Raw genomic sequence first — 23,678 nt, 5'->3', positions numbered from 1 at the left:
CTGTGACTGCGAATAGTTCCTCGATTGCGTGAATATTGTTGTCTGTCGTCCATGTTGTGGAACTTCCTTCCCGCCGGCCGAAGTGGCCGTGCGGTTAAAGGCGCTGCAGTCTGGAACCGCAAGACCGCTACGGTTGCAGGTTCGAATCCTGCCTCGGGCATGGATGTTTGTGTTGTCCTTAGGTTTAACTAGTTCTAAGTTCTAGGGGACTAATGACCTCAGCAGTTGAGTCCCATAGTGCTCAGAGCCATTTGAACCATTTGAACCAACTTCCTTCCCGATAACCATCACCCACGTTGAAATTACAATTAAATCAATACCATTAGCTCCTGACAGGCGTTAAAATACATCAACGGGGACGGTTAAAAATGTGTGCCCCGACCGGGAATCGAACCCGGGATCGCCTGCTTTCATGGCAGACGCTCTACCCCCTTTTTTTTTTGTTCGGTATTGTTCGTTGCGTTTGGTCTGGGCGGACGTCACAAGACATCCGCCCAAGTTGATCCCTTTACTCAGTTATTTTATTACAGAAGGCGAGCAGCCCTCTGACCGAACACGCTGAGCTACCGTGCCGGCTACCCATCTGAGCCACCGAGGGCACAGAGGATAGTGCGACTGCAGGAATTTATCGCCGGCACGCACCCCGTGAGACCCACATTCTCAACTTATAGTCCACACACTACATTCGTAGTGTCTCTGCCATTATACTCATTACTCGCGGCAGACAATCCACCGAGTCCCGTAAGAGTTCAGGCAATTCGTGTGCATCCGCGCTGAAGAATGTCATGTCCGAAAGAACAGATGCCATCTTCATATCACTCACGTTTGTGCCCCTCGTTTGAATTGTTGACTCCTTTCCATGACACTGCATTTGGCCCTTATGGTGCCAGAGTTCTGCGGTAAATCTGTATGTCAATACGGACGTTTTTCGCACAACAATCGCACGGTCACGCGTACATCAGCTTTGGTCCCGTGTACTTCAGCTTTGGAGTACGTTTTCAGTTACCGCGTCACTTCGCTCCACACTGCGATGCACCTGTTATCCACATCGCAGCAGAACTGTGCCTGCAGGGAAGTTAAAATACATACTATCTTCTGACTATGCACCTGTCTTGTTGCGCAGTGGCTATAGCGTGGGATGACGTGCGTGATTTACTTTTAGAAATCTCCTCGTAGTACTGTGCACACGTGTTCTACATTGCAGTCTATTGGTCGGCGCTGCTGAAACTAGACTCTACATATTTATATTAACTTCTTGGTAAAAGCAAATACTTTTGTCACTAATTCGTATAATTATAAGAGGGTCGGCCCACAGTGATGGGGATACACTAAGCCGCTGCTTCTTTCCGCTAAGCCGTCACAACAACGACTCGCTGCTGTGAGCGACAACAGTATCAATAATCTGACGATCTCTGCTCTTGAAAATCAGTCCTTCACCGACTCGCAATCTGTGTGAGACAGTTATGACTAAGGGATGGTGGATTCCTTACATGCCTCACCCTCTAATCGGCTGCGATCAGACTCAGACTCGTACGGATCTGCCGAGGTGACGTGAAGTCCGTTTGTCAAACACTCCTCTTCTAGTGCAATGATTTACATGTCTGGTAACATCGTTCCTGCAACACTGAAAATCCACCCTAGACATTGTTCATCTCTTAGGATATGGAGAACAAAGCCTACTGCTTTTTTCACTCAATTCCTCTTCCTTCTTTCTTCGTTACGCCAAGTTAAAGAGCTCGCTTGAACTTGTTAGTTTGGTCTGATAGCTTCTTTTTCTTCTTCTCTTTCATGATTTCCCTATGTTGTCTCTTCCGTTCCTCTATCCAATGTTTCCCAGTGTATTTGTTTAGCTTGCTCTACGAATGTGTAATTCGCAACTAGGATTCTAAACGCTTTGCGTTTTCTGATGGTATTTTCCGTGGTATTTATTTCTCGTAAGTCCTGCTTAACTTCTTCTAACCAAGTGATTTTTAACTTTTTTTGAATTTATTATATTAAGTAGCCTTTTTGTTATCTAGTGTCGTCTATTATGGAGAAGTGACCATAGGACTTAAAGCGTCTTCTACGTATTGCAACAGTGGACTTGTCTGTTGCTGTGTGTAAGTCTGTAGCTTCTTTTTTTTTAATCCGTATGCCACTTACGTTAGTGGGACAGCCAATTTTTCTTAGAATTTTTCGCTCTCCCTTTGCAGTTTCAGAAATTTTTGAATGCTCTCCTAGAGGTCTAGTTTCTGAAGCATATAATACAACAGGCAAGACAACCGCCTCCCGCAATGCCGAAGTTTCGCATTATGGAATATCACTCATGTATTGCAGTGATGCCATCTTATTCTGTACACTTTCTGGAGTTTGGTGTTCCACTCAACTGTGTTTATCGCTTTTCCTCATTTGCAAACGATTTCAACAACAGCTTCATCTTCAGGTGTTTAAGCGCTGTTATCGACGTGACGTACAACTGCAAGTACATCCTCTTAATGTATTCTAGCATCCTCTAGCGCAGCAATTATGAGACAGTCTTATTTGTACGACTTAGTCTTATAGTGGGTTATGCTTGGGTCCATAAACAGGTTATAGTTGCGGTGGTATATCACTTCGATAACGGCTCTTAAATGCCTGAAGATGAAGCCGTAGTTACTTCGAAGACGTTTGCAAAGAAATTAAAATATTAAAACAGCTGAGTGGAAAAGCACTCCTTTGTTCTCCATAACAGGATATTTCGCAGCTGATGTCTCCAGTTTCCAGCTCTACGGAAGCAACAACAGTGTTGACGTTTGAAACCTAAAGTCTTGTGTAATTTCGGTCCGTTATGGCCCAGACGTCTTGCAGCAATTGTCATTCCGCGTTAATGTCGGCTAACTCGCTACTCGCTGCCATGTTCGCTACTACACACCTGTCTGTGATAAAGAGCTCAGGTAACGTGCCAACATTCGCGCCGTACGTGGCGTCTCGCGCAACATTCGGGCGTCATACACGGCATGTATTCAAATGGAACAACCCCTCCCATGCCTCTTGGTCGGTCAGTTTATGTACTTTTCAAAGAGAAACCAACTGAACTAACAATGCTTAGAGTATACGACTGGTAGTAGAGACATGAAATTCGGAGGAAACATTTTCCCAAAGTCGGCCCTTAAGAGGGTAAATTGAGTACAAAATATGCATCAAAACTGTTCCAGAGCTCGCGCCGAGGAGGACTAATCGACTAATTGAGTGGCTTGTGGCACATAAGACAAAAATAATTTACGCAGCAACGGGCGTAAAAAACGGGTGGTAATGGAACGGGAAAAGCTCAGACAGTAGGATGGACACAAACAGCATCAACAAATGAAGTGTTCAATGAATGGCTACGTGAAATTCCTTCAGGTTAGCACTTACGCTTCGTAGACACTGCTTTCCTGGCTGACTGTCCACGTCACACAATCCACTATTACTCTAGCGGTCAATTCCCACCAAACAGCGACGGCGTCTACAGGTTCTCCCTTAATTTTCATTGCGAAACATTGGCATTATGCATGGCGTAAGTCCCGTGGCACGGCAAATCCGCATTTAATTGCAATGCACCTTGGAAAGTTTTGCATCCGCAGTTATCTGCGATAATGTTGGTTATACGCAAGAAACAACAGCAGTGTAAATGCTAGCGACAACTATTATTATACGTTCCTTTGACGTCAATTGTGTGTTATATGAGGTACATCTCTCCTGGCCTTGGCCATGGTGCGGGTTTTAAATTTTTACTGATGAACTGCAGCTTAGCCACGATGTCTGAGAGACAAATCAAGTTGACAGTTCCCTATTAAGTCATTCATTCTTCAGTTTTGGTAATTGCATTTCTGATTTCCGATCGCAACTGATGAGAAGCTAAGGGCAAAATACAAATCAGGCTTTCTCGGTAAAGTGGGCAGATTTCGCAGTCACTGAAAAATATTCTACCGCTGTGAGCTTAAAAATTTAAATATATAACTGAAACATAAAAAATTACACAAAGTTATTCAGGAAGATGCTGTAAATTCAGAGTATAAGCTTGTCAGCAAATTCTGTAATATACTGCATATCCGTGTTTTTCATGCTTCGCTTTGGGTTTCATTTTTAGTGAACGCGGACGACTGAACATCTACCAGTAACTTTTCGCAGGTTACTTTACTGGCTTCACTTTACGAAACCATTGTAGTTTCGCAGTAATATGTTATAAATCATGTCACGTCTGCTGGTTGGTACACAGCAAGTCGTGACCACATGTGCAGTACTCATGTATCTCTCTCATGTTCGTTCCTATTTGGTCACGGATAAGTTTCAATCGACTTCATTTATTTTATTTGCTTTTTTGTTTCACAAGGAGACGAGAAAAAGCAACAGTCTGAAAGAAATCTGAATAACGCCTAATGCAAAACGCAACATGCATGTGAACTGCTTTACGTCTACAGTTACAAACTTTAATGTAATTTTCAATCCGCAGCTATACGGCTAACAATGCTAAAGACGTTTTGGCGAACCAATTGTAACAAACACTAGATCTGACTAAACAGAAACAGCTAAATGCTAGACGTAGAGGATTTTGTACCAATGGCGCCGTTAAACGTTGTAAATGTGAACTAGCCAGACATGCAAAGATATTGTTTCACTTCTATTTATTATTTCACGCTTAAGTTTCATCAGGTGTAAGAATCGAGAGGAAAAGAAAAATTAAATCCGTCTGAATGTTTCGTAGATGCTTCTAACAAATGCTCTGCAGCTTTTGGGGATACAGCAAACAATTATCAGGTTGTTATCCATCTTTGAAAGTAAATATTGAAGGACTATTCCACTATAGCAAATATGGTTAACGATTATCGAAGTTGAGTGTGAAATCCCTACACAAACACTCACCTCATCATTTTACACAAGAAATAACATTCTGAAATGTCATGGCTATCAAGAAGGAAGGAAGGTTAGGAGGGTACAGAGTCTCGTCAGTCTCAAGGTCATTACAGACGAACAGAAACTCAACTGAAGGAAGCGGCCATGGCCTATTTAATGAATCGATTCAGCATTCGCCTGAGCATAGTTTTAGACGTTGAAAACAGACCAGACACCGATCTGAAACAAGTCCAGTGTCTCATTTGTATCATCACTTCGGTCGGTCGGAAACCTGGGATCTATTGGACAAATTCCACGAATTGGTTGCAAACTTCAAGAACGGATTATGTAGTACGTAAATCTTCGGCCAGAAAATTAATGTTGGGGGAACATTAGATTATGCATCTACACAATTATATTTCTTATTCACATCAATGTTATTTATTTCTCTTTGTTACTGTATATGTCGAAGTAAGTAGTTCACATTTAGGGAATCATTACTGGAGACCTAGACTGTTTCAGTCTGTTGTAGAAGCAAATTTCCATTACTATCACCGTTTGATGTACGCACACACTTCACTACAGTTTCTCAGTCTAACTTTTTCTTTCGTCACCATTCGTGAAATGTGTTACACATATCGGCCAATTGGGCCGATTTAGTCCTCACTGTCTTAGTATCTGCTACCATTTTGTCGTTTCACAAACCTACGCATTACCCACCTTTGAAAATCTTTGTTTTACATACTATAATCTTCGTTATTCGTAAAGTTTTACTTATTCTTGCTTCAGGATCAAGTTAGCTTATCTTGATGTTTTATCAATTCTTTTTTCTGGTAAAGGTTCTCATATGTTTCTTTCCTCGCCTGGTCTTTCTGGTGGCTGCCTCTTCATTTTATGTCCACTAATATTTGTATCCACTAAACACTTAAAATGCTTCTTTTGTGCGACTACAGGCAAAGCTCCCTCAATTTCTTGATAATATTTGATACAAGCTGTGTTCTTATGTTGAAGAAAATCTGTATTCACCTTCTCTAACCTACTTTTGGTGTCTGCCTTTTTGTCATCTTGTGTTATCTTGCTGCCTAATAGGCAGAATTCTCGAAATGTTAAGTTCTGACAAATAATGCACTATATGTATGAAATCACGTTAATACATATTTCACAGTTACTGCAGCTTACTAACAGCACGTTCACTCACGTCACCTACGTGGTATTCACATGATGTTGCATGACCTCCACTGCTTGAAAAACGACCGAGGCGGCGCGGTGATAAGTAACGGTTCAAAACCCTCTCCGGCCATCCACATTTAGGTTTTCTGTAGTTTCCTTAAACTTGATAACAAAATGTCGGGATAGCTGAAAAGGACACGGACTTCATGCTTACTCATCCTCTGCCAAGCCGGACTTGTTTACCGTCTGCAACATCTTCATGGTCTCCCGCTCTTAACCAGATACAGCTGCAACATCAGATGCTTTTAACAGAGGCAGTAACCAGGCAATGTAACACAGATACTTTGAAACAAAGTAGATAATGAGGCTTCTGAACTTAAAGAATTTCATTTGCTGTGCATGAAACACGACAACTTTCCGACAAGGTAGAGAATCAGCCTTGGTATTAATAGTGTAAAGGTAGGAATGACATGTAAACCTACTATATAAGGGGGAATAGCGACTTGCATAATTTTTCTCATCACTTTCATTTCTTGTTGGAAATGTCTTTCACTGCTAGAAATCTCTCTGACCACTTGCTTAACGGCGTGATGGTATTGGCTCAAAATGGCTCTGAGCACTATGGGACTTAACTTCTGAGGTCATCAGTCCCCTAGAACTTAGAACTACTTAAACCTAACTAACCTAAGGACATCACACACATCCATGCCCGAGGCAGGATTCGAACCTGCGACCGTAGCGGTCACGCGGTTCCAAACTGACGCGCTTAGAACCGCACGGCCACACTGGTCGGCGTGATGGTATTCTCAAGTACCTCAGTTTCTCAGCAATAATCGGCGAGCTTACTGCTACATGGGAAGTGTTATACGTATAACTAGTAAATATTGTGCAACTGTGACAACCTCTAACTAACACAAAATGATCAGATGCAATTATGAAGATTTATGAAATTATTATAGGCAGATCTCGTATTTAGGTTTAAACGTTTAATATAGGGTGAAGTAACTGGAAGGACTGTATCTCAATCCTTAAGAAGCAGTGGCAAGAAATTTGACTTGTTCGTGGGGAAGAATCGTCACTGACGTTAATCTGTTTAAAATCAAAACTAGCGGAACAGGATTTGAGAGCGCATCCTAAAGGTTCCGCTTTAACGTTTGTCTTCGGCACAGAGAGGCAGCGCAAGGGAACAAATAGATTTCTTTCTTAGTGGCCCACAGGTTACCAAGGTTGTTTCGAGAACGCTGTAGAAGTTTCACTTGGAAGACCTTACACATCCTCCATAAAGTTCCGATCTCTCTCTCTCTACGTGATTTCCATATTTTTGGAGCCTTGAAAAAAGACATTCGTGGCCATCGGTTTCCTTCGGAGGAAGAGGTGCACGCCTGGACATAATCACGGTGCCACAGGCAACTCCAAAGATTTTGTCGTGAAGGTACTGACCGTCTTGTCTCACAGAGGGATAAATGTATTAACATTTATGGCGACTATTTTTGAAATAATAAACAGTTTGCTTACATTTTTTCCACGTGTGTCGTTTTCATTTGACTGCCCCTTATACAATAAAATAAAAATGTATTGAGTAGAAATGTGGGACAGAAAAACAAGAAGATGGTAGATCTTTTGGGTGAGAAAAAGGAGACGGTGGATTGAGCCACAGAAACTCATGGCACTTGATTGATTGTAGAGATATCCGTTTATCGCGGTGTTCTTTAAACATGAGGAACGATGCAGATTGAAGACATTAGAATTATTCGATTCGTTGAAAACAAGATTTCACTATTGAGAGATGTTTTTAAAATTCAGCGGTGTCAAGAAACAAGGTCGACTGAAAGTGTAAGAAATATTTTGACACTTTAAATGCAAGATTTGACTATTAAAAGTAATTTTAAAAATTCGACAGTATGGACGATTAATACTTCCCCGAGAGATCAGTATCCTGTAGAGAGTACTGGGTTACAGACAACATTGCAGCAAATATTTCGTTCAAAATACGTAATCCATGTTTTACGGCTTTGCCAGTTCAGAGTTAAATCAACCAGTAGGGTGCTCGCATTTTACGACGTATCGAATGGAAGTTAATGTGAAAATTTAAACTATATTGAAATATAATTCTGTTTTCGCCTTCTCAAAAAAATTAACAATTTGTATGATATGCTTCTTAATGTTTCTGGACCATTTTTGTTCACATTCAATCGCAGCTCTTTCTCTGTGCAGATTGTGGTTCTCTTCAGCCGATTGCTCGCTGATGCTCCACTCTTTCACATTTTTGAGACCGAGACTCAAAGATCCAAGGACTCAGAAAGGTCCAGCAGCCTGTTTTATTTTTACTTTTCCAATATTGGAAGTCTTCGTGATAGGAGAGACTGTGATAACTGACGTGAGAGAGGCGGTTTGTTGATAGATGAAGTCATCGGTGGTATCTGATTTTTTGAGCTTGCTGTAACATTTGAGGCCAATGATTAATGTTGTATTGCTCTTTTAAAATTTTACGATGCTACAACATTACGCTGATACTTTCTGACGATGAGCAAAAATGGTTCAAATGGCTCTGAGCACCACGGGACTTAACTTCTGAGGTCATCAGTCGCCTAGAACTTAAAACTACTTAAACCTAACTAACCTAAAGATATCACATACATTAGCCGGCCGCGGTGGTCTCGCGGTTCTAGGCGCGCAGTCCGGAACCGTGTGACTGCTACGGTCGCAGGTTCGAATCCTGCCTCGGGCATGGATGTGTGTGATGTCCTTAGGTTAGTTAGGTTTAAGTAGTTCTAAGTTCTAGGGGACTGATGACCACAGCAGTTGAGTCCCATAGTGCTCAGAGCCATTTGAACCATTTTTGAACCATATCACACACATCCATGCCCGTGGCAGGATTCGAACCTGCGACCGTAGCGGTCGCGTGGTTCCAGACTGTAGCGCCTCGAACCGCTCTGCCACCCAGGCCGGCTGACGATGAGCAGTTTGTAGGAATTATTCAGTAATCCACAAGAAGACATTCACGAAAAATAATTGTGCCACTCAGTCGTGGCAGGACAAGAAGGAAACAAGATGTTTACGTAGAACGTCATCAGGCTGCGTCTCGCCGACTTCTATGCAAGGTGGGTATTACGAGAACTCGACAAACTTAGATAGCTTTTCGACCCAACAGGCATCTAAAGGTCCCGCAGATAAGTGAGACCAGAATGTTGCGTCTATAACAATAAATCAGTTACTAGCCAGTGTCGATTCGGGACTGACGACTGGGACACAGGATATCGCACTGGTTACAGTTTGTGGTATCATAACAAGAATGCAGTGCTATCGATGAAAGTAACTTACGTGCTAACAAATGACACAGGATAAATTGAGGCACACTTAAAGGGGTAAAGCTAATGATCATCAGGACTGTGTGACAGTAGTAGTTGGGAATATCTATTATCGAATATATGGATCTGTTCGAACCCAGCAAGGGAAGAGAGATATAATCATTTTCAGTATCATGCCTCTTGAAAGTCGAAATAGCCTCACAGCCCACGTGCTAGAAACTGTTGGTACAAATACAATGGCAGCAGTTGTCAAGAAAGAGGATACGACCACTCGAATGAATACCGGTGACTGTTATCTTAGTAATCCCTTAATGCCTGCTACACAAAGCAGCAACATATTCAGTGGTACAGTGTTTATCCTGCTCAGCAGGCGGTTTTTGTTGTTCCGCGATCTTCTGATCTATCAGGAATAACAAGGACTGAAGTTATCAACGCCAGTAGAGGAAAACTACTGCCAAAGGATACTAATGACATTCCCGCTTTTATGTGTTGAGAAGGCCAGAACATTATGGCCACCTACCTAACAGCCGCTACGTCCATCTTTGTCACAGATAACAGCGGCGACGCGTCGTGGCATGGAAGCAATGAAGCCTTGATACGTCACTGGAGGGAGCCGTCAAAACATCTGCACACTCAAGTCACCTAATTCCCGTAAATTCCGGGGAGGGGGACAATGAGCTCTGACGCCACGTTCGATCACATTCGAGATTTGTTCGATTGGGTTCAGATCTGGCGATTTGTCAGGCAATCAGATCAATTGGAACTCGCCATTGTGTTCCTTGACCCTTCCACCATACTACTGGCCCTGTGGCAAGGCGTATTACCTTGTTGAAAAATGCAACTGCCGTCGAGAAACATGATCGTCATTAAGAGATGTATGTGGTCTGCAACCAGTCTGCTATACTCCTTGGGCTTTGCACGAGCTACACTCGACCCATGAATGCCCAAGTGAATGTTGATTGGATTGGGTTGTTTGGGGGAAGAGACCAAACTGCGAGGTCATCCGTCTCATAGGATTAGGGAAGAACGGGGAAGGCAGTCGGCCGTGCCCTTCTAAAGGAACCATCCCGGCATTTGCCTGGAGCGATTTAGGGAAATCACGGAAAACTGAAATCAGGATGGCCGGACGCGGAATTGAACCGTCGTCCTCCCGAATGCGAGTCCAGTGTGCTAACCACTGCGCCACCTCGCTCGGTAGTGAATGTTCCCCAGAGCATAATGGAGCTGCCGCTAGATTGTCTTCGTCCGGCAATACAGGTGGCAAGGAGATCTTCCCCTGGAACACCACGGATTCGTGCCCTGCCATCAGCATGATGAGAAGGTATCGGGATTCATCAGACCATGCAACGTTTTTGCCATTGTGCCAACGTCCAGTGCCGATCGTCACGTGCCTGTTTCAATCGTAGCTTCCGATGTCGTGGTGTTAACATTGGCACATCAATCGTTCGTTGGCTGCAGAGGCCCATCGTTAGGAGTGTTCGGTACACTGTGTGTTCCCAGCATTAAAGTCTGACGCTAATTCCACCACAGTTCACCTCCTGTACTGTTTTATGTCCTGTTTTACCACTCTTCCCAGCATACGACGTCGACATCTGTAATGTGAGGTGGCCTTCCAACTCCATGACATGGTTACATCTCAGTTTCACCACGTGTTGAAGACAACCACAGCTTTCCTCGAACACCTGACAAGTCATGAAGCTTCAGAAATGTCGTGCCGAGCCTGCGAGGCATCATAATCCGCCCTCGCTCAAACTCAGATAGATTGCACGCGTTCCCCATTCTACACACGGACAGCACGCTCACTGATACTACAAGCAGCGTGCGTGTGTCTGACTAGCAGTCGCTCCTCGCCAGGTGACGCTGCTGTCGCCTGGACGGGTCTATGTCGCTAGCAGGGTGGTAGTCATAATGTTCTGGCTGATCAGCGTATACAACCATTGGTGAAGATCATTTCGAGTGTACAGACTGAACTGCCTAAAATGTATTTGCTTACCTTGTTATCGAGAGATATACTTTCTACTAAAAAGTTGTAAGAGTAGCGCTTTAAAAAAAAAAAAATCGTTCTGTATGTTCGGAAGAATTTCCCACGCACAAAGGCATCGGGTGCTTCCGATTGACCACGCATGCAACCATAACACTGTGACGATGCACGAATCGCAGCTGATCAACAGAGGATGATTATTCGGCGACGATGGGTACGAGTATTATCCAAGTCTACGCTGGATGGCTTGGCACACAGTATGGGGAGTCGTCTACTGCCATGCAAAGGCAGCATAATAGCCGCTATGGACATTCTGCAAAAGGACACATGACGTGATAAGCGGCACAGACAGACCATATCCGGTCTACCGCTGTACTGTGTATCTATTTTACGCTGTCACTTGTCATGTTCTTTCATCAGTCTCCAATATCCTTTACCTGACGGATATGAGTCTAAAAATGGTTCATATGGCTCTAAGCACTATGGGACTTAACATCTGAGGTCATCAGTCCCCTCGACTTGGAACTACTTAAACCTAACTAACCTAAGGACATCACACACATCCATGCCCGAGGCAGGATTCGAACCTGCGACCGCAGCAGCAGCGCGGTTCCGCATTGAAGCGCCTAGAACCGCTCGGCCACAGCGGCCGGCCGGATATGAGTCTAGTTTCTCCGTTTCGTGCATTGAATTTGACACAAATTAGCAGACAAACTTTTCGTGGTGTTCCCAAATATTGGACATTGCTTTGAGTAACGAAACCTTAATGTGAAACCCTTACGGAATATTTTTATAGCGATACTCTTTGCTGTTGATTAGTGTTTTGACAGATGTGATGCACTCTATTAGCCTGTTCAAACACATCACAACATCGTAGCTGTTCTCGACATCAAGAAAATCTTTCTTAGATTTCTTCATCAGCAAGGTGTTTACTATTCTACAGTTTCATCTCAGCCAGCCTAACAAACTAAATGTACCATCTATATTCTAACGAAATCTAAACTTGCAAGTGATATCAAACAGCTGATTTCTCTCAGGATAATGTTAACTCACGGTAGGTCGACAACATTACTGTCAATTCCGAAATAAAAGGAAAAAAAAATCACAAGGCTTCAAAATGGTTCAAATGGCTCTGAGCACTATGGGACTCAACTTCTGAGGTCATTAGTCCCCTAGAACTTAGAACTAGTTAAACCTAACTAACCTAAGGACATCAAACACATCCATGCCCGAGGCAGGATTCGAACCTGCGACCGTAGCGGTCTCGCGGTTCCAGGCTGCCGCGCCTAGAACCGCACGACCACTTCGGCCGGCAAAAACAAGGCCCAAGGTCAGATGCAACATTATACAGGGTGTCCCAGAAATGATGTGACAAACTTCGAGGGATTGTAGAGGGTGTCTTGAGCAAGAAATCAAGGATAGGAACCTATATCGGGAAACGTCATCCTACGACGCTACAGAGCGTCGAAGTCATAGGCGCTGACGTATGCCCTGCGCCACCCCTTCGGCAGTAAATATGAGCCGGCCGAAGTGGCCGTGCGGTTAAAGGCGCTGCAGTCTGGAACCGCAAGACCGCTACGGTCGCAGGTTCGAATCCTGCCTCGGGCATGGATGTGTGTGATGTCCTTAGGTTAGTTAGGTTTAATTAGTTCTAAGTTCTAGGCGACTGATGACCTCAGAAGTTAAGTCGCATAGTGCTCAGAGCCATTTGAACCATTTTTTGGTGCGTATGCGATGCTCAAGTTTCCATCTGTAGTTTATTTTTCTCGTGTATACCGAAGACCATCGGATATTTTAGAGGTTCCAGGAGGAAAATAAACAGCGGATGGAAACCCGTGTCTGAAACAGTTATCAACCGAGGCAACAGAGCATCGCATTCTTAGGAGACAAGGCCTGTCTACGCAGCATTTTCTCCACTGGCAATCATGGCAATCAGTCGCGATCACTGAATACACCCTCTACAGCCTCTCGAAGTTTGTCGCAACATTTCTGGGACACCCTGTATATCATGTGGGAAATCGTTTCGGCATTCACGAGAGACGAGTTTTATGGAAACTGCAGAAGCTCTGAAATGGATGTGGTACGTATCGTAACTGCTACTCTACTGGTTTCTGTGAAATTAGAGGTAATATCTATCAGCTAGTATGACTGTTTTACATATCAACTATTATGATCGTTGGTTATAGTAGATCCCAAAACAGTCTTCTAACTGCAGAGGAAAGCCACGCTTTTTATAGTGCCATGCCCTTTCACTTCTTTTACCTCTTGAAGCAACAGACTTTTTTACGACACTTTCCTCCTACGCTGGGTATATGTTCATCGAGAAATGTTTTTGCCTGAAGTGTCGTTGGTATGCTACTCACTGTCGCTCGTGAACAGAATACTTGAGTAGCTGTGGATTCTGCAGCAGCTGGTGTGCAACGTTTATCCTGAAGTCGGTGTAGCAGGTTTTTGTGTTTCCACTGAGCTTGTGATGCATAGCAAAAAGATAAAAGATGTATTCTTTATCATCATTTATCTCGCGTTGTATGACTGGAAAGAGAGCTGTCGTCTGGTCTTGCAGGTCTATGCAGGCCATCTGCGTTTTCACTTTGTTCACGGAGATAAGCTAGCACGTGACACTCACGACCATTGCTTCGCTTTAGAATACTTTTAAGAGCCATCTGTTACCTAGAAAGTCAATTCGATGCATTCATTTAGCGGAGCGCACATTTGCGAGCATAGCTCGGCTTACGGTTTAGAACCCATAGCGACGACAGCTCGTCGTGTGAGGCGGTCGGGTTAAATGTGGCGTTCCAGCTACTCCACAATTCCGTAATTGATTGCAGGCATGAACAATGACTAATAGACTTAACGGGAACATGACCTTGGCGAATGTAAACTGAGATAGCATTGTGGCGTGGTTGCCAAACAACTCACACTTGTTTGCTTACAGTTTACGATTCCAAAACCGTCAATTCAGGCGACCAATGACTGATTGACGGTCGTTTTCACGTTCCAGTGCAAATTTATGACCCATTTGGAGTCATTTGAAATGAGCGCAGTACACATTGTAAAACTTTTACAGGGTCCTTCGTGGTCTTTGTTAGCAACCTTTAATGGCAGGAAACACACAGAAGTGTACGTTACGAACAGTCCCTGCTTATACATTTCTACGATTTGAACTGCAAAGTCGCTGCGAAGCTATGAGAGTTATGTAGACGTCTTGTTCTGAGGAGCTAATGTAAAAGCATATTAACGATCACAGTCCAGTTAAGACTTTATGTTTTTACTAGGAAATACACCCACTGATGTACATTGCATCAAGGGCAAAAATTTCATGTGCTCAGTACGTCTTATTATTACTATTGTTAACTCTTCTTCTTCATCTTGTCCTTCACCTCGTGAGTTACATTTTACGCTTGGTTCGTCTTCAGAAAGTATTTGCCTATCTTAATCAGTCTTCATACGTTTCTAACTGACAGTTTATAAGCTACTGTTTATCGGGAAGTCGTAAGTCGTCCATCGTTTGAACGTGTTGATACCAGGTGTTGCGGTATTTGCATCTTCTATATTCACCTGATCCTACTCCAGTCACCTGCTTCACTGCTCCGTTTCTAATGCAGTCTGTTCTAGAACACGCTCTTGTTCTGCTCAGCACCATCATTTCAGCTATTGTGTAAAGGCCTGGAAGAGACATGGTCTCATAAAACGTTTCTCTTGTTTCTTGGCTTGTCTTATTTTTCAACGTGTTGTGGAAGCTGCTGACCATAGTTCCAATTCCAGAACGTTTTACCTCTACACTTCTATAACGCTGTAGACCAATTGAACACACGAATAGATGGAGTATGACGGATACTGATTACCAATCATTTTTTCCACACTGTGTGTTACTTATATTAATTATGAAGGAAATGAAGAGCAAAATTATTATAATTTTCTACACCTCACACCGTTTACCGTAAATGTTTTGAACTGTATTAAGCCAGTTGATATCACATTTCTTTGGGAAAACATCTGCAATTGACACATTCGCTTTCCTTCTACTCCACCTCGGAGAACTCTCCTTAACTGTGTCAGCTGAATGCCCTAGCAGCTCATTTCAGCACAAGGACTATGTCTGTAATGATCTTGCTGCGATAGGTGACTGAATACCAACAAAAAGAAGCGTGATTAGTAAAAGCCCTCTGTAGTGGCAAGCTTACTGAAGAAGCTTCGTACCTCAAGAAAAATCTTGTAAGTTAGCATTTTACGCAAATTCCTCCTACCCGGGTTCGACTGTGGCGGGTAATACTTTCCAGCTCCTTATTGCGGCGATGGGGTCATCACTATATACGAAACGAGGCATTTGCTTTAACCCATTGTCTTATACAGCCGACGGCAGGTTTCAAGTCCGTTGTTACATTGCCGGCTGTGATACGGGCCGAGCAGCTATTGCTTCTTCTTAATGTTTCTTCTTCTCTGTCAATAGACGATATGACATGTTATACACTATTCGAAAGCTGCGGAATGATCTACTTCGTGGTGTATATCACATTCGATTTCAATGACATTTCGTGAGTTATAAGCAATCTTTTTCAGATTTTATTACGTTTATCTGCTCCTCCTCTCCTCCGCACAGTCCAGAAATTGTGCACTGTGCAAAGCAAGGAAGAAGAAAAGTGATACACGATGTGAGTGTGAGAAATTTCTAGTGGCTTTGCACGTGCCGTATTTTTTCGGGTATATCACACCAACAAAAACTTCTAAAGCAGTATTATCTTCACCCTTCGTCACTTCAATAAATAGTTATAAAGAATAAATAGTTATAAAGAATAAATAGTTATAAAGAATTCCTCTCAAAAAAAAGTTTACATACTTTTGAGAAATGTATGAAAGACAAAATATGCTGATTTTCGTAAGTTTAAATAGTAAATATACGGTCGCCTATGGGGAAAAATATTAATAAGTCAATGAGTTAATGACCTATTAGCAGTGGTAATAACGTGATACCCTAGCAGCAGGTGGAAACAATGTAGGGATAGTGTAAAATCCCGTTGGTGGGAAAGGAAATCGTCTAGCAAGTTACGACGTATGTTTCGGATCAGAATTTTTTTATACCTGCTGAAGTTTTTGAGTCAATACCTATAGTCAACTGTACGTGGATAGAGCGAATGAGAGTCTGCTGATGACGGAACCGCTAAAGCTTGCGCACCGCGCGTCTCCTTCTATCGCTACTCGTACGGCGATTGCTCCAAAAGTGCGGCCACCCGCTAGCCCGCTGTTCAGCACACCACTCCCAGAGAACAGCTCGTTGAGCTACCCAGACACGAGTCACAACCAACACATCTTTGCATCTGGTAATGTTGTCCAGCTACTCTCCCGTCCGGCACACGGTTTTAATGTGGTAGGAAGTTTGAAGACAGCGCGCACTCTACTGCAGAATGACAGATACGATCCGAGAACTGCAGTCGAGGAACTGCGTAAGAGGACCTCTGACGGTTGTAATTAATTGGAAACATTTGTAGCATTTCTGAATTATGATAAAGTGCTGGTGGCAGTTCGAGTGCACAGTGCTGAGAAATGGAAGTAGCAACTTTACACGAAGCTGAATCTGTGTGTACAGGGTTAGGCATTTAAAACTGTCTTCGGGAATATCTGGAAAGCTACAAATCGGATTAACAAAACGCTGTGATAAAACTTGTTCGTCTCTAAAGGGGACGTCAAATGACGCCAATTTCGATTCCCCACCCCCCTTCTTCACTCCCAGGAGGCGGGAGGTGTAAACTTAGAAGTCTTAAATAGGAATACTCTTTTTTACGCTGATTCGGATTCTCGGGGAAAAATACGTAACTTTTGTATTTAACCTTTTTTTCGTTGCGTGAGAGAATGCGCTACAGTAGACATCAAAACGGGTTAAAAACCTTTGGAAAATGATAGTAGGTCTAAGAATACACGTCAGATTACGATACTTCGTCCGTATTCTTTGTGCAATTTTTTAACAGTTTTTAATTCATTGATACACAAACCTATGAATTGTTCCAACTGCTTTCCATTACAGCGACATCTGTGAAAGACGTTACACCAGTAACGTGGACAAAGTAATGTATTATATTCAGGAGAACGAAGTTTTATGGTGTGAAAACTTGTTATCATTAAAGATTTTAGAATAACTGTCCTTTTAACCTCCTGGGATCCTAATCTAGTGTGTATTTCTTGAGATATTATCATTTTTCACCGGTTTTTTACTCGGTACAACGAAAAACCAGTCCAAAGTTGCAGATTTTACTCTTTTTATTCACTCGACGAGTTTTGCCTACGTTACGATGATTTGAAAATGGGTCCCGGCCCGAAACCAGTCATCGAGTGAATAAAAAGAGTAAAATTTGCAACTTTGGTCTTTTTTGTTGTTGTACCAATTTGCAGAAGTTGCAGAACCACAGGTGCTCCAGCAGGCTGTAAGTTCGGTTTTTAACAGGTTTTGAGTTTTGTCTTTTGCAATGCCATTTATCCCGCGGCGAAAAAAAAATGTTAAATACGAAAGGTATTTATAAAATAATGGGGGTCCGTCTTTAAGATTTCAAAGTTGACGCTCCTCATGCCTCCAGCGTGTGGGGCAGGGGGACTGAATTGATGCCATTGGATGTACCCCCTCGAGACGAACAACATTTACTACAACCTTCTTTTTAAAGCGATTTGTAGTTTCCAGATATTTCCATAAGTAGTTTTAAATGCCTCATCCTGTATGTCACCGGCATACTGTGAAATCCGAAATTTTGAGGAATGCCTAAGCAAACTACAGAACACCAAAAATCATTGGGCAATGATTTAAATGCATGTTGTTTAATGCTTTGCCTACGCATTTAATAGAATACCAGTTACTTTTAAGGCAATGTACGAGAAAAAGGTAGTTTACGTATTCTGACAGCTACAAGTCCAGTTGTACACAAGGTAACAGTTCACAGCGTGAAAGAAATTTGTCCTTAAGTCCAACGATATGACGACTGACAAAGAAGTACCAGTATCTCTCAGATCAGCTGCAACGCAGCAATCTATGAAATGCAAGTACGAAAATAAATGCCAGAACCTCAGGTGTTGGTGTGTAAAGTTCAAATGGTTCAAATGGCTCTGAGCGCTATGGGACTTAACAGCTGTGGTCATCAGTCCCCTAGAACGTAGAACTACTTAAACCTAACTAACCTAAGGACATCACACACATCCATGCCCGAAGCAGGATTCGAACCTTCGACCGTAGCAGTCGCGCGGTTCCGGACTGCGCGCCTAGAACCGCGAGACCACCGCGGCCGGCGGTGTGTAAAGTTGTCTGCAGTTCACAATGTTACTGCAGCTCTGCTTGCTGCAATAAATAAAGTATAAAAGAAGTACATCTTCGACGTACAAAAAAATTGAGTTTAGATTCAGGTATTGTTTATTAACGTTTCTAATAATTTTTAAAACTGTTTTTTTAAATTTTTATTTCTTATTAGCAACTACTAAAACTCATCTACTTCAGGATAAGCCAATTTTCAGACAAACACAATTGTGATAATTTTGATGTTTCAATTTAACCTTCATTAAATATATAAATTTCTAGGTTTAACATGTTATTTCATTGTAATTTATACTTTTCTTATGTCTATTTAGCATTTTATAAAGTACGAAAACGTTTAATAGATTTCCTAAGAAAAGTGTTAAAATAAAAACAAACACGTTGCCAAAAAGTTCTAGGCATTATGTATTTTGCCTACGCGCTCTATACAATACCTTGATTAGACACTTTGCTACTAAAATACACACCATTAACAGATAGCAGACTTGATGGCTTAGTGCCGCTAGTATAGTTAATGTAGAAAGCGTACTGTGTATACTAAACAAAAGCAGGGGCATAGATAATTTTTTTATATTGGGGGGGGGGGGCGGCGAGGGGGGGGGGGGAGGGGGGGGGGGAGGGAGGGAATGTTCAGCTTTATTCAGGCAGATGATGTTCATTCAAATCCGTATTCAAAAATGTAATGTAAGTAGCTGACCTGTCAAGCTGTTTCAACGTTTAAATTTGGAACACAGTTTGCATCTACTGAAAAATCTAATACAAATAAATGAAAATGAGAAGCACTGCGTCGCATACTGATATTGACGTAAATTGCTCCGTAAATCGCCCGTATTTAGCATATATACACTGTATGTTGCACAAAAGTCTACTTCAAATGCTTTCTTTCTCAGCGTAGTTGATCCGAAAAGAAAGCACATTACGAAAAATGTCACGCGTCTGAATAAATGGGCAAGTCATTAGTCAGCCTTAGAAGTGGTTTAGGGCTAAATACCATATACGAAACATAGTACGAAGTACTGATGACATACATACCAAGTATATTATTCTACAAATGAATGAATAAATAAATAATGAGTTAAAATAATTAAAAGTAAAACAAAGGTCCCAACAAACAATAAGCACCTTGAATGGGATTTTCACTCTGCAGCGGAGTTTGCGCTGATAAACTTCCTGGCAGATTAAAACTGTATGCCTGAGCGTGACTCGAATTCGGGACCTTTTCCTTGTCCCGAGTTTGAGTCTCGGTCCGTCACATAGTTTTAATCTGCCGGGAAGTTTCAATAAGCATCTTCCCTATAATGACTAGAGACCAGATTTGAAAGACAATTCATTTTTTTCCCTGGATTTCAGGGTGAATTTTACAGCAATCTATGCACGAATCCAGGTTCTGTAGTGTAGATAAATGTATTTTTATTGTGCATGTGAAGTCATATTTACACCACTTTTAGTAACAGGTCCTATTTCGGCAAACTTTTGTCAAAAATGTATGTATTTGTAGTATCTTTAATGACACAAGAATAAAAACATGAAAATGTTCACATGTTTCAGGTGATATTGTCAAAAATAAACGCAACATTTACTACAAGTAAACAAGCAGCGTAACACGCTACTCGGTTCGCTGAAGACATTGTTGCGCGGGTTCGACAAAACGCTCTCCAATCCAACTAAGACGAACTCTCTCGTAATAAACACCACACATGTGTTCACATTATTCAGTTAAAACCCGAACACGTCTTGGATCAACATACCGAAAGTGAGATAAACGGCACAATTTTGTTGCAGAATAATGCCAGCGCACATGTGCCAAGGTCTTTTCGACTACCGCGCAGAAGTTTCGCTGTGAAGCCCTTACACGTCCTCCATACAGTCCCGACTTTTCCCCGCGCTATTTACAAATTTTTTATCTCTGAAGAAAGACACAGGTGGCTGTCGATGTGCTTCGGACAAAGAGGTGCACGCCTGCGTACAATCATGGTTCCGTAAGCAACCGTAAACATTTTTCCATGCAAGGATTGGGGTTGTTTGGGGGAAGATACCAAACTGCGAGGTCATCGGTCTCATCGGATTAGGGAAGGACAGGAAGGAAGTCGGCCGTGCCCTTTCAAAGGAACCATCCCGGCATTTGTCTGGAGCGATTTAGGGAAATCACGGAAAACTTAAATCAGGATGACCGGACGCGGGATTGAACCGTCGTTTCCCGAATGCTAACCACTGCGCCACCTCGCTCGGTTTCCCATGAAAGCACTGACCGTCTTTTCTCGCAGTGGGTTAAATGTATATTATCAGCTGTGACGGTTACTTTTGAAATAATAAAGAGTTTGTTTACTTTTTTCCCCTCTGTCTTCATTTGACTGCCTTGATTCATGACTATTCTGCAGTTCACACTTAAGTGCCTGTGACAGAGAAAAATGGCTCTGAGCACTATGCGACTTAACTGCTGAGGTCATCAGTCGCCTAGAACTTAGAACTAATTAAACCTAACTAACCTAAGGACATCACACACGTCCATGCCCGAGGCAGGATTCGAACCTGCGACCGTAGCGGTCACGCGGTTCCAAACTGAAGCGCCTACAACCGCACGGCCACACCGGCTGGCCTGTGACAGAGAGTTGATCTAACTACCTTCAGACCATTTTCTGTATTGTTCCTCTCTCGAACAGCGTGAGGAAAAAAACGAACCCTTAAATTTTTCCGTACGAGCTCTGACTTCTCTGATTTTACAAAATTGTTAAGGCTTTCGTGGCCACTTGTTGACAAACTGCCTATTGGCTTCTGTCTCGGGTTCTTCGGCCGACGTTCATCTAACGATTTTTCTGACGTTTCGAGTGGCTGGCATTGTCAAAGCTTCACCCTCCATTGCCGGTGGTGAACTGATTTTGTTACGATGATCATTTCTTCCTACGCAGGTTGGTGTCAATAAAATATCTGATCGCAGCTTCATGAAAATATCTCACCGCAGTGGAAACTGCCTTTGTTTCAATGATCGCCACCCTGACTTGCTTATCATATCTGAGGCACACATTCCCCTATTTCGCGGTAATACAAAACCAGCTGCCCTTCTTTAGACTTATTCGATTTTTTTCCGTCTGTCCTGTCTGGTAAAGATGCTATACCGCATGGCAATACTTTATCGGGGGACAGACAAATAAATTACACACGGAAGAAAAATGTTATATGAAAGTATATCATAGAGTTGTTAGTGTGAAACACACTCGTTACGCTATTTGTTTTTCATCTGACACACATACCACGACTTCGCCACGCTACTATAGTGCAACAGCTACTAGGTCACTGAAGTTGGCAGCAGTCGTAAAATAAGGCAGCCGACATGAAGTTTACCGACATGTACCGATAACAAGTAGAAAGCCAAAACTCAGCTTCGCATCGACAGCTTATAGACATCGTGTGCTGCTATCAAACTTCGCATTCTAACAGGCAAAATTTACTTGGTTCAAATGGTTCAAATGACTCTGAGCACTATGGGACTTAACTGCTGAGGTCATCAGTCCCCTAGAACTTAGAACTACTTAAGCCTAACTAACGTAAGGACATCACACACATCCATGCCCGAGCCAGGATTCGAACCTGCGACCGTAGCGGTAGCGCGGTTCCAGACTATTATTCAGACTAAGTTATCAGTGCTATCGACAGGGGATGTCAAATTGATTCGATATTTTTAGATTGGCGGAAGGCCATTGAAATCGTTCCCCACAAGCGACTTCTAATCAAACTATGTACCTGTGGAGTGTCGTGTCAGTTGCGTGACTGGAGTCATTATTTCCTGTTAGAAAGGTCACCGTTAGTAGTAATAGACAGGAAATCATTCAGTAAAACAATAGTGATATCCGGCGTTCCACAAGGAAGTGTTATAGAATTTCTGAACTACATGAACGATTTAGGAGCAGCTCTCTCAGGTCTTTTGTAGATAGATGATGCTGTCATTTACAGTCCTATGAAGTCATTAGATGATCAAAACAAATTGCAAATCAATTTATACAAGATATATGTATGGTGCGAGTAGTGGCAGTTAACTACACTCCTGGAAATTGAAATAAGAACACCGTGAATTCATTGTCCCAGGAAGGGGAAACTTTATTGACACATTCCTGGGGTCAGATACATCACATGATCACACTGACAGAACCACAGGCACATAGACACAGGCAACAGAGCATGCACAATGTCGGCACTAGTACAGTGTATATCCACCTTTCGCAGCAATGCAGGCTGCTATTCTCCCATGGAGACGATCGTAGAGATGCTGGATGTAGTCCTGTGGAACGGCTTGCCATGCCATTTCCACCTGGCGCCTCAGTTGGACCAGCGTTCGTGCTGGACGTGCAGACCGCGTGAGACGACGCTTCATCCAGTCCCAAACATACTCAATGGTGGACAGATCCGGAGATCTTGCTGGCCAGGGTAGTTGACTTACACCTTCTAGAGCACGTTGGGTGGCACGGGATACATGCGGACGTGCATTGTCCTGTTGGAACAGCAAGTTCCCTTGCCGGTCTAGGAATGGTAGAACGATGGGTTCGATGACGGTTTGGATGTACCGTGCACTATTCAGTGTCCCCTCGACGATCACCAGTGGTGTACGGCCAGTGTAGGAGATCGCTCCCCACACCATGATGCCGGGTGTTGGCCCTGTGTGCCTCGGTCGTATGCAGTCCTGATTGTGGCGCTCACCTGCACGGCGCCAAACACGCATACGACCATCATTGGCACCAAGGCAGAAGCGACTCTCATCGCTGAAGACGACACGTCTCCATTCGTCCCTCCATTCACGCCTGTCGCGACACCACTGGAGGCGGGCTGCACGATGTTGGGGCGTGAGCGGAAGACGGCCTAACGGTGTGCGGGACCGTAGCCCAGCTTCATGGAGACGGTTGCGAATGGTCCTCGCCGATACCCCAGGAGCAACAGTGTCCCTAATTTGCTGGGAAGTGGCGGTGCGGTCCCCTACGGCACTGCGTAGGATCCTACGGTCTTGGCGTGCATCCGTGCGTCGCTGCGGTCCGGTCCCAGGTCGACGGGCACGTGCACCTTCCGCCGACCACTGGCGACAACATCGATGTACTGTGGAGACCTCACGCCCCAC

At 43.2% G+C, this 23,678-nt stretch overlaps 1 protein-coding gene across 1 annotated transcript in view; it reads left to right on the top strand.

Annotated features, from left to right (window-relative positions):
- LOC124791989 (facilitated trehalose transporter Tret1-2 homolog) overlaps window positions 1-23,678 on the top strand; it is a 336,711-nt gene that overhangs the window by 1,163 nt on the left and 311,870 nt on the right. The window lies entirely within an intron of this gene.

The sequence above is a fragment of the Schistocerca piceifrons genome, chromosome 1, assembly GCF_021461385.2.
Source record: "Schistocerca piceifrons isolate TAMUIC-IGC-003096 chromosome 1, iqSchPice1.1, whole genome shotgun sequence".
NCBI lineage: Eukaryota > Metazoa > Arthropoda > Insecta > Orthoptera > Acrididae > Schistocerca > Schistocerca piceifrons.
This window is presented reverse-complemented; position numbering and strand designations above follow the sequence as displayed.